This window comes from Lissotriton helveticus, chromosome 8, assembly GCF_964261635.1.
Source record: "Lissotriton helveticus chromosome 8, aLisHel1.1, whole genome shotgun sequence".
Classification (NCBI taxonomy): domain Eukaryota; kingdom Metazoa; phylum Chordata; class Amphibia; order Caudata; family Salamandridae; genus Lissotriton; species Lissotriton helveticus.
Genome location: NC_136069.1, coordinates 474,267,042 through 474,286,845, shown reverse-complemented (window position 1 = coordinate 474,286,845; position 19,804 = coordinate 474,267,042).

Sequence of the window (19,804 nt, the reverse complement as noted above, 5' to 3'; positions counted from 1 at the left end):
GCTGGCCATTCGGAAGTAGTATACCAAAAGTTAAACATGAAATATGTAAATCGCATTGTAATCATTAACAGTTCTAGGAATCAAAGAATTGTAACTGAAAAATAATGTCAGGACAAACTTGATGAAATTTAACTATTTTTTATTAAGACATTTGATACTTCTCTAAAATCAATGTATTTTGATTCAAAACATGAAACAGTAAAACAAAATGATTTTCAGAAAGACATCACCTGAGGTTGGGGTGGTGTCCCGACTGCCAAAGGGGAACCTCCTCAGGAAGGGTCATCAAGCGTGCACAGAGCAGGCACCTCAATGATCTTTTTTGGGAGGGGTGGGTTTTGGTTTGACAGGGGTTATGGCCAGGTAAGACATAAATTCAGGAAGAGGAGTATGGGAGGAAGGGATGGGAGAGTATTGGGTTTGGGAGGTAGAGGGAGCTACAGTGTGTGATGTGTGTGTGTCTGTTGGTTTTGCAGTTGCATGTGGGTCTCGTGTATGTTATGTATGTTTGAGTGTTTGTTTCCGGCAGATGTATGTCATTCTCTGGAGTGTGTGCATTCATGTTTGGTAGGTGTTATTTGAGTGTGGGTGTTGGTTTGGATGAGTATGCTTTTGAGGTGGTTGGTGTCGCTATGGTGTCTGTGGGTGTATGTTTTGCAGTTGCATGTGGATCTGGTGTATGTTTTGATGTATGTGCTTTTTCAGGTGTTTTGTATTCAGGTGAGTGTGTGTGTTTTTGTTTGATGGTTGTCGTTTTGCGTGTGGTGGTTGGTTTGGATGAGTGTGCTTTTGACATGGTTGATGTGGTTGTGATGCCTGTGGGTGTATATGGTTTGCAGTTGCATGTGGGTCTGGTGTATGTTTGGATGTGTGTGGTTTCTTAGGTGTCTTGTATTCAGGTGAGTGTATGCATTTTTGTTTGTTTGGTGTTGTTATGCATGTAGGTGTGTGTTTCGATGAGTCTGCTGTTGAGTTGCTTGGTGTGGTTGTGGTGCTTGTGGTGGTTGTTTTGGTGGTTGTGGGTATGTGGGTGTTTTGGTGGTTCTGGTGCTTGTGGGTGTGCTGGTGGTTGTGGGTATGGTAGTGGTTGTAGTGCTTGTGGGTGTGGTAGTGGTTGTGGTGGTTGTGGGTGTGATGGTGGTTGTGGTGGTTGTGGTTGTGGTTGTGATTGTGGTTGTGGTATTTGTGGGTGTGATGGTGGTCGTGGTGCCTGTGGGTGTAGTGTCAATAGTATCTGTATGTTGTTTGTGTGTTTGCTTGTGTTTCTGTGTGTGTTTGTGTTTATGTGTGTGTGAGTGGGCTGCTTGTGTGTGTTGGTGTGGGTGCCTGCAAAGAAGTGAGTGTGCTTAGGATCTTGGTGTCACTTATGATTTGAGATGAAGAAGGGACCTGAGTTGGGGCACAAGGTTGGGCTGGTAGGAAGGCTGTGGTCAGTGAAGAGGCTAGTATCGCAAATGATCTCTGCAGGCCAGACAATGAAGTATGAATAGCGTCCAGGTATGCTACCATTTATTGCATTCAGCAACTAAGATCCTGGATACCATTCAAAAGTGCAGTCTTGCCTACAGAGATGCTGTGTTAGAGGTCAATAGCCTCCTCACTCAGTGCAGCTGGGGTGACAGGGATATGGGGCGAGGTGCCTGTGGCGAAGGAAACCCCAGCACATTTAGGGGGGTGGGTTTGGTCAATGGGGAAGCATTAGGGAGGGTATAGATGGGTCTCTGGGTGGCACACAAGGATGCAGGTGGTATAGGTCCTGTAGGGACCACCACCACTAGGCACTTGTTGCTTGTGGAGGCCTCCGAAGAAGTAGCGTAGCACTTGGGCACCGTTCCAGAACCTCACCCTCCCAGCTGCTGTGTCAATCGGTGTCTGCAATCTCAGCTTCTGAAACACAGTGACCAGCTGTTTTCCCGCCTTCATGGCAACTGTCCCCTTCACCTGTGCCTGTAGATGCTGAAAAGACATATAGAATAGTTTATTGTGTCTGTGTAAATAGAACTTTTTTCTGGAAACACATTCCAAATTTTCAGATTTCACCCGCTTGAAAGCTTTCAAACTATGGTTAGTTTTTATCATTATCTTTAGTGGTGTGAGGTAAACATTGTTCCACCGTTGGAGTTCGCAGGGTTTTGCTGCACCTCACTCCGCTTGCAGAGCGAAGTTCAGCAAAAACTCCGCAATCCATCAGGTAGCTCACTTTACCGGTACCCGGCATTTTACAATCGAACTGCGTCTCCCCAGCTCTGCTTTTGTTCACTACGTTTTACATCATCCACTATGTGGGATCATCTTAAATGAACGTTTTTGACAAGAAAGCGAACAACTGTCAAAGAAAAAGTTAAAACACCTGCCAAATCAAATGGATCAGCTTGCGGCAGTGACAGCTGTGCCATATTTCAGCCTCAGGATGCAGCTGGGTGTCAGGATCGCATGTCACCAAATGAGACATCCTGTTGGCAGATGACATGTGCCCTGGGGATGTGATCGATACCCCGCCACGTTAAGAGGGGAGGTACATTAATAACACCCAGGTACATCTCTGGTCGCACGCTGTTTGCACTTGACATGGTCGTGTGAGGGAGGGTGATGCATGTGCCTGAGAAGGAAGGGTACACTACTGTCAGAAGTTAGGGGGGATGTATTTGTACTGCTAGTGCCACCTCGCAGATCTCCAAGGGATTCCAAAAGATAGCAACACTGTTTTATATTCCCATCGTATTGTGGTTTTCACTCAGACTCCTCACAATAATGGTAAACTAAACTGGTGTTTGCAGTCACTCCAGCGTGGCTTCAGGGTGACCCTGTGGTACTGTACAAAACTATCATTTTTGTACCACCTCATGCTCGTCCCTTCTCATGCAGGATCCTCCCTTCAGTAATTCTAAAGTGTATTACTCTTGAATCGAGATTCATAAACATACCAGTCCTTCCTTTTACTTCACAGACCATCTATGTTCTGCAACTCCTGCTCTAAATACAACAGATTACTAACTAGTCACACTTGGCCATTACCCAGCATTGTTTGTTGTAATTAACGCAGTTTCTGAGCCCATTGGCAGCAGTAGCCAGCCCTAGAGTAGTTTCACTGCCACTAGACGGAGATTCTTGCAGTTCAATTGCAGGCAGCGGAAGATTAATGCATCATACATGCACTGACTGAGAGGCGCAAGCTTCTTGAAGCTGCATTAGGAAAATGACAAATCTCAACTTACAGAGAGAGCCATAAAGCATTCCAGAGAGCAGCGCATCTGCAACGGGCCATTTGTCTTCGTTTTTTTAGAAAGACTCCTATATTTCATGCCAGGGGTGGGGATACTGATAGTCAATTGTTAAATGCAATTACAGCTGCCACCAAAATAAAGTTTAACTGCATTGTAGTGGCAGCTCAGAAGGGCCACTGCAAACACGAGCAAAACTTTTCACAATCAAAGTGGCATCCATTAAATCTATATTTCTATTCCTTTAAGCCAGACATGTTATAGGAATTGTGCACCCTGAATGTGTACAGAGAAGTCGAGTAAGACAGTACGCATTGTATGTGTTATTAGAGAACCAAGCAAACACAAGGAGGATGGAGGGAGCTGTGAAACTTTTCAGACTCATCCCCAGTCACAGATCTGGGTTGAATTCATCATCATTCTTTAGCTCACTTTGCCACCTCAGTTCAGACCCAGCTATATGCAAATCAGTCTTCACCTTGTGCCCCATGGGAACAGTGCACCCGAACTGCTAAGCCAGGTCTTCCCTGAACCGGAAACAAGCATCCTGGGACCGGTTTCTGGGTAACACCCTTCATCAGCCAGGCTAGCTTGATTCAAGTGGCAAAGTGAACAAGGGACCCACGTCTAAGCATACTCTGCCAACTTAGGGCAAACAGAGCAAACACAAGGAGGTGATGGACGGAGCGCTAAAACGTTTCAGACACTCACCCCCAGTCACAGAACTGGGTTGAGTCCATCATCATACTTTAGCTCACTTCGCCACCTCAGTTCAGACCTAGCTATATGCAAATCATCTTGACCCTGTGCCCCATGTGACCAGTCCAGCCCGAACTGCCAAGCCAGGTCTTCCCATGCTCTCTATACCACTAGAGTCAAGCTATCCAGGCTGATTAGGGCTGAAAGCCCGAAACCGGTCCTAGGATGCTTGTTTCCAGTCCAGGGAGGATCTGGCCTGGCAGTTCGGGCTGGACTGTTCCCATTGGGCGCAGGGTCAAGACTGATTTGCATATGGCTATGTCCAAACTGGAATGGCATGGTGAGCAAAAAAACAAGGGATTTAGGCCCATATCTCTGTACTGGGTTGAATGTATGACATTGTTATGCATTCTGTCCATCAATTGTTCTTTTTGCATTTGTCACTCTGAGAGTGACGGGTATGCCCAGACGTGGGTCCTGTGCTCTCCATGACACTGGAGTCAAGCTATCCTGGCTGATGAGGGCTGAAAGCCCGAAACCGGTCCTAGGATGCTTGTTTCCAGTCCAGGGAGGACCTGGCCTGGCAGTTCGGGCTGGACTGTTCCCATTGGGCGCAGGGTCAAGACTGATTTGTATATGGCTGGGTTCAAACGGGAATGGCATGGTGAGCAAAAAAACTATGGGTTTAGGCCCAGACCTCTGTACTGGGGTGAATGTATGACATTGTTCTGCATTCTGTCCATCAATTGTTCCTTTTTGCACGTGTCACCCTGAGTGGGACGGTATGCCCAGACGTGGGTCCTGTGCTCTCCATGCCACTGGAGTCAAGCTATCCTGGCTGATGAGGGCTAAAAGCCCGAAACCGGTCCTAGGATGCTTGTTTTAAGTCCAGGGAGGACCTGGCTTGGCAGGTTGTGCTGGACTGTTCCTATTGAGTACAGGGTCAAGACTGATTTGCATATGGCTGGGTCCAAACTGGAATGGCATGGTGAGCAAAATAACGATGGATTTAGGCCCAGATCTCTGTACTGGGGTAAATGTATGACATGTTTCTGCATTTTGTCCATCAATTGTTCTTTTTTTATTAAAGAACCAATCCAAAATGTTTATAATTATTATCTGACATATGGACAATGCTGGTGGTACTTGCAGCCTCCTGCCTGCTTTGAAATCTGAATACTCCAGCAGTGGCAACACCAACATTGGATCAAAGAGGCTGCCAGTGCCTTCCCCTCCTTGTTCTTCTAGGCCTCTTTTGTGCACATCATTAAGAAAGACAAGCATGCTCGCTTCCCCCTTGCTCAAGCGGCAACACAGACACTGGAGCAGAGAGGCTGCCAGTCCCTTCCCCTTCCTGTTCTCAGAGGCACCTCTCCAGCATGCAGTCCCCTCCTGCAGCCATGGCTGACTGCCATGATTCCTTTCACAGTTCGCGCAGAAGAGATCAGCACAGCAGGTAAGGATTGGAGACTGCCTGTCTTGTACAGTATGGATGAAGAGGAATTGATTATGAATACAGATAGTAAACCTTGTCATAAACCTCAGAATTTTCCAGAGAATTCACTTTTTTTGGAGTAATATATTCAATTTACCTGGCACATGTCAGCTGAATCTCTTCCATCGGAGGCATTCTTAAATCTAATTAGTTACTCCATGGACGATAGACACAGAGAGAGTAATCTCCACTGCAGAGGAATCTCATGGATTTTTGATGTAACTCTGTGGAATTCTGCAGAATACAAATCCGTGAACTCCGCCCACCCCTAATTATCTCATGCATATAGGCAGCATCTACAGAAACCATTTGGTCAATTTGTGTCAATTTCCATTTTTGCTCCTATATCATTTCTGATCTTGTCTCTTAACAATTTTAAATTCACTCTGAAACTGTTTAACACCGCAAAATGGTTCTGATTTGTTGCTTCGAATAGTTAACTTATGTCACAAAAAATGATAAAATTGAAAAAGACCTTTGTCCAGTGAGCGTACAAGGCAAAAAAAGCTGACATATATGTATTTATAAAGATTCAAATCGGAATCAATGTGTGTTAACAATTACAGCAATGTTGTATCAATAGTTGTAGAATCTGAATGCCTGTTCCCTTTGTGTCGGCATTTCATTAGAGGTAACACTTATTTCAAGTAACTTAAGTATTTTTAAAATGTAAAAAAATTAAATGGAATCAGTACTGAAGTTGCTTATTAATTTATCACACCCTATGTATTCACTTATGATGGAGAAGAAAATAATAATTTTTTGGTGGGGGATTTGCCAATAACTTCTACAGCAAAAGAGAATCCATAGGGCTTGATATCTTTCAAATCCACTTTAATACAGAGTAATAATATTTTTATCTTCGACTCCAAGTTATCTTAAGTTAGTTCCAGTTTGTTTTTCCATTGTGAAAATACTCAAAACATATATTGGCTGGCTTTCACTTTAGGCAAAAAATTGGTACAACATCACAGTAAATATCTTATACACTGATTCATACACAATGTTTTATTCAAAAATGAAAATGCTAATAAAATTTGCAACAGCTCAAACCTTGATTCATTTCTACAATTTCATAATGAGTCTTGAGTACTGCCTGATTTTGAGTTTTCAAGATGGGATACTCCAACATATATGTGACGGAACATTACATCGGCAAAAGTCCCTTTAAGTATCCTATTTTTGTTCAACATTGGTGTATCATCTGGACATAACAAAGGACATTTAAAAATAGCTTTTGGATGTGTGCTACTATGTCACCAAAGTGTACACTTTGTCTGTTTTTTCAACAAATGTGTGCCTATCAAAATCTTCTTTTTTAAACAGAGAGGATCACATGCAAATTTGCTAAGGAATACGACATCATACAAATCTGTCACTTTTACTATAAATTAAATATTCTATTTGATTCAAAACATGTTTGTGATATTTCTTTACTCAAAAATGTAGGCTATTAATCTTATGTGTCTAGTCATTTTGGCTCACATGCTCACTATTAGTTTTGAGTACCAACTCACCAGTGTGACGTTTGGAACATCTATTGTATCATAAGCGCATTTAATGGGGAAACATCCTTTACAACGCAACTTTTACCACGCAGTGCCTTTACAACGCAACTTTTACAACGCAAACCATTACAACGCATTGCGCTGGGGGGCGCTCTAGGATAGATTAGATAGATTTAATTTACTATCCAACACCTTCCCTAGTGTCCACGGGGACTGGAGTTGGAATAGTAAATTAAACTATTCACTATCCAGCACCCCAAAGCGCTATGCGTTGTAAAGGTTTGCGTTGTAAAAACCGCGTTGTAAAGGCATGCGATGTAAAAGCATGCGTTGTAATGTCATACATCCCATTTAATGATCTGTCACCTGTAATAGGGCTAACGTAACATCCTCCTCATACAGTGAGAATTCTGGTCCCACTTCACATAGAATGAATCAGCATACTCATGCCTGCAGCAGCTTGGAGGGCACTGACTGGTTTCAGGCTCTTGTGTATGCTCCATGGAGCGTCGGCCTGAAGAGTAGGCTAGAGAGATGCAGGAGCATGGAGCGGAGGAAGAATAAAAAAATTAGGTTTTTCTTATGCTAGGTGTTTTTGGGAAACACCATTGAAGAAGTAGGCATGTCTAGAATTAAATGTATCCCTATCCATGATGGTCAATTTGCGAGAATTTTTTATCATACTTTTCCAGTTCAAGATGGCGCCAAATGTACCGGTGATGTAATTTTCTGCCAAGATCGTGAGTAGAAGGCGATGTCCCTAAAGGTTTCTTCACACCAGTTTGGTTTAACTATTTTCTGTCACATTCATCAAATGCTTAAATGCTTTTTGTGTCTGATTTTGCTCCGGTTTTCTTCAGAGTATTCCTTAGTGGAGTCTATCATTTGGAAGATTATTTAGCAGGCACTTTCTCAACCTTATTGCGGGGTAGTGTTGGTGACTTGCTTATTAAAATAATTTCCATTGATCTTTTACAATCAACAACTATTTTTCTGCCCCCTTGTTGCATTTTTTCCTAACTGGAACCCTCTTAAGGAGACACTTGTCATCTTTCATGTGTATATTACGTGCAGGGTGGCACTGTGGCTACTGGGAGGAGTCCCTCCTTTCTTCCCAGCAGTCAAAATGGAAACTAAAAGATCTTCGCAATGTAGAATCTTTGATGTGCACATGTAAGAAAGTGGAAGTATGCCACTGTTGCGCATGAAAGCCATACATATGTGTGATAGAGCGCGGGTTCACCTGCTCTTTTTACCATACTCACCTGGGCCAATAAACATATACACTTTGAACAGGTAACCCTTGCTAATAAGGATTTTAATGAACCTTTTTAGGACCTATACCATTGACTTACCAATCCTTGTCGCTGGTACCTAGAGTCCTAAGGGATCAAGGGAGTTAGAATAATAGGTGGAAACAATATTTGCATTGATAAAATAACCACAAACTCGGGAAAGATTTTAAACACTTTATCTATGTGAATTCTTAAATGTCAGACTCCATACAATTGTTATTAAAGCTCGTTCAATTAGGAAGATAATGATCAAAGCAAAAATATGCAGAGATTTTATGAGACTGTCTTTAAGCATTTGATCATAGGAATGGTAGAAAAAGGGAAACAGTACGATGACGTACCCACACAGATTATATTTACCTAGAATGGTGTGAAGACCAACCCTGGCCACGGGCTGGGATAAAGGACAGGACTCCCGAAAATTCAGGTGTCAGCAAGACAGAACAGGTGCAGATCGGGACAGGTGAAGACCAAATGAGGATGGATGCAGGTCAGGACGGGTACCCTCAGCTAAAGTGCAATGCCAGTGTCACACCCCTCTCTGCGGCTAACAGTCGGACCCCGATTGGGTTATCGATTCTTCTCCCTCAGAACCCTGATTGGGTTATCGATTCTTCTGACAGAGTGCTCCACCAGCACCTCTGTTCTCGATCGCCTATTGAGTGCGTTGGGTCAGTGACAGGTCAGCTATTCGGACAAGTCAGACAATCTAACTAGCTAAGCCTACCTTAGTTATACCATTTTCCAGGACAGTGTACCACCCCCCAATGTTTCAAATTGTGGGTTCCCTCAATTTTGATTGGTCAAAAGGCGAGGATAGGTCATCACACCATACCAGTTATGAGATCATTTGATTCAATAATGCAAATTATCTTACCCGCCCACAACTTTATTTTCCCATGAACTTTTATTCCACCCAACAATGAATGTTCTAATAGTAAATACAATGTTATAATATTTTAACAAATTGACATCCTCTTGGAAGTTCAGGAGGTCGGGTTCCCATGAACATCGCAGGCAAGACTGTCACTGGCACGAGTTCAATGCCATGGCTTGTGGACTCTCGGCATTTTGGCATATGTGCGATGAGGAGTTCAATATGGAGTTCAGCAATGACACATCAGGCCCAAATATGAGCTAGTAGCAAAGTTAAAGAAAAACAGTTTTAGAACAAAGAATAAGTGAATGCACTGTATACCACTTATCTCTACTCTACTCCCATTACATTATTTTAACTACAGCATTAATAATTAGGCAGAACGAACATGGTTTAGTGAAAGCACCAGCAGGCGCTTAAGTATGTGAAACATTAAGCAGCCATCTTAATTCTAGTGCGCAGAAGCAAAGATTTCCCAGCAAAGCAGAGAGTACGTCATGTCACGTGAGTGTGACAGATGCATGCGCAGTGAAATTCCCGCGTTGCGGCGGCCATATTAGGTCACTCGAATTAATGTTAGTAAAAGCACATAGGTAAGCTTCCCCTAGATACTAGAAATGTCATGTGGTGCAATTGTTAATAAGACGAAACATGTTGATTAATACATTAGAGGTTATTTTGAGAGGATTGAATCCGAGCAAGTCTATTTACGTGTGAAACCTTGCTCCATCATGTGCATTGAACCTATACTTCATGCATCAGCTGCAAGGGAATAAATGCAAATATGACATTCCCTACATTCTGAAATTAAATATACGAATAAACAAGGATTATACGATTTGGGTACACTTACAAGTGGCCTATTAATTAACAAGAATTACCATCTAGGAGATGCTAGAACACTTTATCCTTGATGTCAGGCTTCCTCCAACCAGACATTTTAGGTTAAAAAAGCAGAGAAAAGGACCGGGAAGGAAACAGGCTGAAAGTTGGTAATAACCCGCCAAAATCACTACTATAGCACGAAGTTTTCTAGTTATTCCCCATTTCTCGTGTCCCACTTATAATTTTGCATCCTACAATTACCAGTGAGCCTGCTATGCGCTTGTAATCTGACTCGCTGTGGCTTGCACATTTAAAAACATATCTTATGAAATAGGGTAAATTGTGCCTCCTTAATTGTTAAGTCACTTGATGGATATCACAGTGCTGACTAGGAATGAATTGAAAGCGGCCAAGACATTTTTCAAAAAATACAAATGAAAATGTATAGCGGAGGCGATGGAATCTGTCTTACCTTTAAGTTGACCACACAAACTCACAGCTCAGCAGTTGACAGATACCATCAGGAGACACCTCTTGCTCGCTGGCTCCTGTCTCATTCTCAAATTTAGGAAGAGATCAAGTAATCTCCAGTTCGACCAAAAAGGGCCTATGGTTTAATTTTATCTTTCACCGACTGTGATTTTTTTTAAAAAGGAAGCACGTTTCAAGCACTGGTAGCTCAAATGACAGCACGGGAGCTGTGCTCTATGTCAGGATGAAGACAAAACATCTCTTTTTAAATGATGAGGCAACTAACTAAACAAAACCTAAAACCATAGTGTAATAATAGATGTTGGAAGCTTAAAGGTGGCATGACATCACCTGAAGTAGACATCTGGGAATTTGACGTTTTTGTATGTTCTTTGCACTCTGAAGTGGTTGGAGTTTAATCATTTCTGTGCTATGTAGTAAATTCAAGAGTCGTCATTAAGACCCAACCACAAAGTCAGGTATAAATAAAACTCCATTGCGGAAATTGCACTTGCGCTTAGCTGACGTCTGAAATGTTGCAGAGATGATACCTAGTTTTCAGATCTGCATACAAGGGGAATAACACGAAGAAGCCACTGTTACGGTTTGGCACACATTATTTCTACATTTTGTGCTCACATTCAAAACCCTCTACGGGAAGGTGACAACTAAAGGCTCAACCAGAAAAAATATTCAAACTAGCGAACAAAATTTGAAGTCAGCACTTAAGGATCGACTATGTGTGGCCCGATAACAAAGGGGCATATTATCCAGAAACGGCGTTGAAATTATTGCTGCTTTAGCGGCAGGAAACTGCCGCTAAAGCGATGATAATGGGCTTGATGATATGCCCTTGTGAATTCCCATAGAAGCCCATGTTCTGGTGTGAACATGGCCTTGTATTGGAATTCTCAAGGGCATATTATCAAGCCCATTATCGAAGATTTAGCAGCAGTTTCCTGCCGCTAAAACGCCGATAATTTCATCGCCATCCTTGATAATATGCCCCATAATGTGTTAATATCTTTCCCAGTACCCCAAAAAAGTACTGCACCAGTACTGGATGATTCTAAATAGGCAATCTGGAATGTGCAATTTCATGGGGAAAGCAGTATTACTACACAGAATTCCACATCTTTTTACAGAATTTCTGACCATATTACCCTCGCCCCAACCTTTGCTGGTCGGTATGGGTGCGGAAATTCTCGGATACTTGTAACCCTGTTCCGGTCAAAAACAGGAGGTTTTGGCTACAAATCAGATTACCAGCCTACTTGTTACTGGACCCTAATTAAGCATATTAGCTTAAATGGACACAAATACCATTTGCACTTTTTGAGCAGAAATACTTGGACCTAAACGACCCCAAATGATATTGATGTGGTAATACATAAAGGTGAAATAATTTGAAATGCAATTATTCTGGGAAGTGATGTACTCCAGGGACACTCCATATGCTGTTTCATTTATTGTACCAGCATCATTTGCATAAAAAGGGAACAAGGGGTTTCATTAGGATGTTGGTGGATCCGGTCATCTGCCAAAAATGGCTGATATCCTATTAGTCAGCCCCATTGTTTCAAAACCCCATTTTGAGGTGAGGTAAATGCAGGGCTTTCACAGAGCCTCGGCTTATACTGCCAGTGAAAACTATTGTCTTACACACGGTCGCCTTTTTAGGGAAGGGTAACTGTTAATAGATTTCCCTGCCCAGGGCAACAAATAATAGTCCTGACACACATTAGGAAAACTCCTTGCACTTTAGGGCTATTGGATTTGAGAGTTTGTGTCAGTAAACCAAAAAAGGTCTGCCAGATAAGACCAAAATAATATGGTACCCTAAACTGCCCTGTGTTCAGTGAATTTGCCTTACCTGCCGATGTACTAAAAGCAGATAAATCACTGCCAGGAAGTAGGGACCTCTAATTGTGGGAGAGGAGGCAGAAGCCATGTTTTGTGCTGGCCTTGTTGCCTGCCCCCTCACCCTTTGCTTAAGTGACCCCAAAATAATTATGTAGCAGGGGTAGTTCAAGTTCTCCACAAAAGGGTCAATTTGCACGTTTTATTTTCAGCTAAAGATGTAAAAAAAACTCCGATGAGGCGGATTTTTCTCTACCTGAAGATTCCTATATATTCATTGTACAGGATTCTCCACTGGTCGTATGGACCTTTGATTGTCTATTGAAAGTGTATGAAAGGAGGCGGCATCGGCTAATCATTTAAATTGCAATTTAATCAATGTAGCTTCCACCATAACAACAGAGAGGATGGTATCTAAACTATAAAGGCTTATTAGCAAATTTTAGTCAGGGTACAAATAGGGGTGGGCGGAATTGGCGGAATCGCGTTACGCAAATCTTCGCGAACCGGTAAAAAATCTCCACGAACACGCAGAAATTCCACAAACACGCAGAATTGCTTGTTCGCGATGCTTTTTTCCTGTTTGCAATTGCTGTTTGCGTGCTCGGGGGGAAATATCTCGCGAACACGCATTTTGAGAACGCGAAAAAGCAAAAAATTTCACGAAGTCACGGAACGGCGATTTTTGGGCAATTTCGCATTCTCTGCAGAACGCAAAATTACCCAAATTCTGCAAATTCCGCGAGCGGAACGGAATTTACCACCCAGGCCTTGTTACAAACAACCATCTTTTAATTATATCAATGTATCCAAAAGCAGTACATATCCATATGATTATGCAGTCTGAATTTGTATATTATGAGGAAATAAAATGCAAAATATAACAAGAGGCACAGCACGGAATATAAAGTAGATAGGTTCCATAAAGGAACTTTCCTAATCTATTGAAATATTTGTAAGTGTTGTGCGTAATTTAAAAGAGGAAGCTGTCTGCATCAGAAAAAACAAATTAAGGTTCTCCTGTGTGGGCTGTGTGACAGATTATAAATGCTAAAAATATCGCGTGGACAGAATATTTTGCCAAAAGTAGGAGTACCAAAATATCGGGAAGGGCAGTGCAAAATGGTAAGTATAGATTTACTAATCTTAATTCAACATCGATGTACTTTGAAGATATATATATCATAAAGGAACATATATATGGACTTAAGTATAGTAATTCTTTGCTTATCCATAGAAAGTAAACTTCATGATATTTTTGTCCTCGATATTCTTGACACGATATTTTGTCCACACAATATTTAGAAAATAATATGCTGTTCAAACACCTGTGTGTAAAACAGGCATTCAAGCATGAAGGCCAACACCCTTAGCATGGGGAATTTGCAAAGTTGACTAAGGTCTTCTCTCAGCAAAGTCAGAACAGGATCTGCTATTCTAAGAAAACCGATGATTATTACACTGTAAAAAAGTTCTGAAAACTGCAACCCACCCACTCCCTCTGAAAGGTTCAATCAGAAAGCGAAATTCTCCGGGAGCAGGTAAACTGAATGGGCTAAGGCTGTGCAGCTGTGCGGTCTTGCTGTTAGTAACACTCAGTCTTACCTGGTACAGGAAGCTGTTTCCCATCCCTACTTGCTACATGTACAAGACCAAATTTTAATTAGAGAAGGTAAATCTCGCAGTTCTCTGTGATAAACAATGACTATACATAGGCGTCATTTGGGAGTAGTCAGGGGTTGCAGCTGTGACCTCTATCTTGCTCCCCGCTACTCCTGACACTTCCTTTGCAACCCCTGTCTTCAAGGGGGCAACACCTTTGCCCAGGTGACTATATTCTTATTGATAAGGCACCTGCAGAGGAGAGAAAACATGAAACTTGCCATGCATTTATTAAAGAAGCAACTTGAGTGACTTAGGCATAGGTCCAGATCATGCCATCTTTGAGAGCAAAGATGACAACTTACGAATACTAGCATAAGATAAGAGAATGATTATAATTAAGCCTGGGTGGAGTTCCACCATGTGGAACTCCGTGAAGTGCAAAAAAACCTATGCCACACTATAAAGAGCTCCGCAAGCTGTGGAATGCATTAGATAAATGCTGTTTGCGATGATTTTCTGTGCCTGGTGCTTGTCCGCACTGTGCAATCATCACAGACAGCACAATGCATAGCGCAAGCGGGCACTTCTGCCTTTCTGATGCTCACGTAGATTTTTAGATTCTCAACGCGAATGGACGGTTTCTCAATGCGAGCGGTCGCAAGCATACGCGACCACTCGCAATGAGAAATCTCACCGCCCGCATTGAGAAATATCACCGGGAGGTTGATTTTCCATGCTTGCGCTCCCCGATTCGATGTTGATGATCGCGAACAAGGAAAAATCTCACCAGTTTGTGTATTTTCCTCGCTTGCGCTTGCCAACTTGACGTTGACAAATGCAAGTGAGGAAAAAAACTCTGCTCCGCAAGCTCCGCATAATGCAGAGTGCAGGAAACTACGCAAACTCTGCAAGCGGAGCAGAGTTCACGGCCCAGACTTAATTAAAATATGGGTATATGTGTGGCTCTAACTACATGTAAATGCAGTCACCTAATACCAATTGGTTAATATGATGCTCGCAGATTACCATTGCTATCGAAAATGTGTGAATATGATGGACAAGTGCATAAAAGTTCAATTGTACTGCACTAAATCTTAAAGATGTTTCACCTATTCTGCTAATAAATAGGTCTGCATAATGGTAATTTGCCTGCTTTATCAACAACAACCCACTTTTTGTAGATCTTTTCTCCCTCAATCTGCTGCCTCACAAGATATGCAAAATTCCTCACTTATCCTAAAATCATTTGTTATAAAACTTTGCTTGCATGCTACTAAGTAATCAAACACTCAGCACATCTAACACTTCAGTCTATAGAAAACACCCCGGATGCTCATTTTTAAGTCTCACCTACCAGACAGCCTTGGCTGTTTGTAGGTAAAAGCCTCTTTTGATCCATACCAAAACCTTTTTGGCTTAGAGATAATCCATTATTTACCATTGGCTGCCTTTATTGTCACTCTCATTTGGTAACTTCTAACGTAATGGCTTGCCTTCCTGTTCTTCTATCTATGCACTGGTACCTTTTTAGGGAGCTGCTTTTCTCTTTTTTGTTAAACCCTCAATGATATAGCATGTGTTTTCAATATATCTCCCTCGTGTGCTTCTCCCCCTCTGAAATAACTGTCAACTGCACTCACCTGCTTGTGCTGCTTTCTTTCTCGTGTGCTTCTCTCCTGCCAAATTACTTCCATGCTACTCTGCCTCCTGTGCTGCTTTCCGACACTTTTATTCCTTTTCTCCCTACGTGACATTATTTTTTTGATTGAATCCCACCCTTGCCCACTCCTGCTTTCCCCTGCATCTCTGTTTCTCCTCATGGTCCTTTTAAATGTTTTTTCACATTTATTGGATGACCTGACAGCTCCCATTTGCTGCCAGGCCGTCTGTTTGCTAAAATGCGCTTCAGCGCAATTGTAATATTTACTGTAATGCCCAGCACAAGTCAGCATTCTAGTGCTGAGCCTGTAACTACACTGAACACCCACCCACCACTGATGTCACAGGTCATGTGACACATTACCAATAAAAGAGGCCGAGCGCACGTGCTCTGGGCCAGTTGCACCGAGTAAGCAGTGTGTCCTGCGTCCCAGTCATTTTCCAGCATGAGGGCCTTAGGCCCGACCCTACAATGGCGACGAGGGTGGAGCTGTGCCCAGCGTGCCACAGCTCAATAGAACATTTCGAAGAAAAAGGGGAAGAGAGAGCTGCCTACTGCAAAGGCACACCCCCTGAGAAGGGACCCGGCCGCCGCGAGGCCCACGAGGCATGTGAAGAGCCTCGGGCCTAGAGGAAAAGGAAGAGGTGATCGGGAGCTCACCCCGCACCTCTCGTGCCCAGCGTGTGGCCCCCTGCCTGGAGTGAAAAGAAACCAACGCGGAGCCCACCCGCGTGGCTGAACAGGCCCGTCGGCCGAAGGTGAGCCCTGGCCGTGACCGGCAATGAAAGCGGAGCCCACCCGCAATGAATGATGAACATTAACTGTGCCCGTAATTAAGCAAGGCTCGCGGAGCCCACCCGCGGCCTGCCTGAGGTGTCCCCTGTCCTCCACCCAGCGCAGCGTGTGAGGAGTGAAGCTGCCGGGGAAAGTGAAAGTAATCAAGCGGAGCCCACCCGCAGCGGACCGGAGTACAGCAACAACTTTCCCCCGCCGCGTGTGCACAGCGAGGCTGCAGCGGCAGGGAGAAGAAGGGTTAACGGCTGAACCAGCCCACAGCGTATGGAGAGCTGCCAGACGCCGAGAACTAAAAGCGGAGCCCACCCGCGAAGACTCTGAACACTGCCCATGTCAAAGACCGAATCCCGGCACCCGCTCTTGCCCCAACACAGCGGGAGATCTAAAGCGGAGCGGAAAGGAGGCCGGGAGCAGAAGCAGCGAGGCGGCCCCGCCTCGTGATCACGAACCCACAGCACATCTCTCATCGAGCCAGAGATCCCCAGCGCCAGCTTTAGCCCCAGCGCAACGCTGAAGAAGAGAAAGGGGAGCGAACAAGATGTGTGTCACCCCGCCCTATGCAGCGCGGGAAGTGTGAGGCTGCGATAACTCGCGCAAGAAATCACTGTCCACACTTCTTCAAGGAGCAAGAAAGGCCACTTTATTTTAAGACAGGTGCATAATACATTTCTTGAACACATTCATTATTTATTTATATCATAAAATTCCAATCTACACATTATGCCTAAACTCCCTACCTAACAGAACCCGAAACTAACTCTTGACTAATACCCCCAGGATTACCCAACGAGCTACCCTTCAGGATGGCCAACCCGCTCCAGGCTGCCCACCCCACTAGCCAAAACCGCCTCCTAAAAGAACAAAGACACCTGTCCTAAAAGTGGCAAAGCCCGAAGACCAGAGCAGCGCCCAGAGCACCGTCAAGTAAAAACCTAACTAAGGAATAAAGGGAGGGAGGGTGGGGCAAAAAGAACCTCCCTTCCCTTGCCTCCCTCTAACGCCGTGCCCAACCGCCAGCCTGACTTCCCTTTAATACCTCCCCCCAATCAACCCCACCTGCTTACTGATTCTCGCGCGAACACGCCCAGGGAGAGACCAGCTCGCGCCTGGCTCTCCCTGGGTCCCCCCTCGCGCAAGAAATCACTGTCCACACTTCTTCAAGGAGCAAGAAAGGCCACTTTATTTTAAGACAGGTGCATAATACATTTCTTGAACACATTCATTATTTATTTATATCATAAAATTCCAATCTACACATTATGCCTAAACTCCCTACCTAACAGAACCCGAAACTAACTCTTGACTAATACCCCCAGGATTACCCAACGAGCTACCCTTCAGGATGGCCAACCCGCTCCAGGCTGCCCACCCCACTAGCCAAAACCGCCACCCAGGAAAACCTTTAGCGTTTTCCTGCCCCACCCAAAGAAGGAAGGGAAGGAGCACCCCACAACTGCACCTGAAGAACTGTGGCAATTAAATCTCTAAGCTCCAGAAGGAAAAAGAACTGCCTAATGCCGATAGATGGACCCCGTCCACACAGAATACATACTTCCCTGAAATATTCCAATTATGATGAGCCAACTGTATATACATAAATGATGACAAAACGTCGTATTGTTCTCTTCACATTGCGTCCTGCCTTCTCCATGGCGGAATAGCTCCTTGCCCCAGTCCATCGCAATCGAGGCACGAACTCCGTCCACATCACCATGGTGCTCACCCATGTGCTCTTGAGGACTACGAGATCATGATACATAAACTTTAGCAAGGTCAAACCTGATAGAGAAACTAAGGCAAATTCACCAACATGCAGCACCAGTAGACCCGAAGGGCCCCCCCAACCCTTTGAAACCATAGAAGCCAAAGCAGGAAAATACCGCCCAAACGCATGCCCCCTGCACCATGCCAGGAGAAATCATGTGTCAGACTGCTGAAACCAAGAGATCTCCCACAAAGCTGACGCGCAGCGACTATAGCAGCCAGTTTAACAAAAGAGCGCCCAGGATCCACACCCCCTATTTATCCAGCGACTGGGGCCAAAGACCTAGGGGAAAAAGAGAGGTCCGGCAAAGCAAAGGCGGACTACTTCCTCCAACAAAACCTTGCGGAGGACAGCTAACACTGAGAAACAAGGATGGGACCGCCATCAGTATGACAAAAACTTTGACCCCTGAGATACGGCGAGGAGATGAAGAATACCCACACAAAGCACAAACGAAATTGCTGTGGCACTCCAAAGCATCATAGCAGCACACCTCCCAGTGCGATAAAAGCAAATGAAGCAAATCCAAGGGGCACCGGCCGCCGTAGCTTCCAACCACCAGCCCAGAGCCTACCCACCCTTTCAGAACTGTACGAAACAATACCCCCCCCCAACCGAAAACCCTCCCCCACCAAAGCTGACCATAAACAGACCCCCTGCCAACCGGAAATCATCGAGAGGGAAAGGCCTTAGTTCGCTAAACGTAAAAACAAACCGCAACAAAAATTGTGCATCAGCTAACCCAGCCCGACCGTACCTGCCATCCCCACCAAACTGCAAAAAACTCAGGCCAGGCCTTCAAAGAACTCCGCCGTGCAGAGGCAGCTACGGAATGTGCTACCAAAATGGCGGACCCTCAATTCCCAAAGTCCCATACGTACCGTGGAATTGCCGTTAATGCCAGATCCGCCCCGGGAGCCCACTCGCTGAATACGGACCCTTGAAAGCGAGATAAACAATCAGCGACACAACTAATGGCTCCCTGAGCATGCCGAGCCCTAAGGCAATATGCAGTTGAGAAACACCGCAACACGAAGCCGCACATGAGCTGTAGCACACGCAAATCGCGGGCTCTTTGTTGGTGAACAAGGTCAACTACCGCTATATTGGCCACATGAAACAATACGGCGCGAATCTGAATTCCCCCCCCCCCCCCAGATACACAGAGCAACCCACAACGGGAAGAGTTCCAAAAAACGCAATGCTGCGACCGTATCCTTTCCCGCGCACTGGCCAGCCAGCCGCGCACCAACGACCTTCCCAATATGCCGAAGCCATGAGCTCCTTATGCATCCGTGAAAAAACTGCCACCTGCCACACCATGTCCTCGTCCGCAAAAAACAAGGACACGCCACTGACATCGTGCAGGAAACGCTACCAGATATTCAAATCAGCACGGACAGCAGTTGTAAGGCGCACACGAATGATGAGGAATGCCGGCGCCCGACATCGAGAGGCCCAGATGTCGACAAAAACGTCCTACCCGCCCGAACGACCCAACAAGCAAAATTGAGGCACCCCAAAAGTTTCCGTACGTTCCGCAGCCCACTTTGTGGACTCCCAACACCAAGCGTATGAAATCAGTCATCTCCCGCACGGTAGCAGCAGGCAAGCGCAGCAGCATAGTCGCGGTATCAATCGCAATCCCGAAGAAAGTCAGAGATGTACAGGGACCTTCGGCCGTAACCGGCGCCAGAGGAAAGCCCAAACCCCGGTCATAGCCTGAAA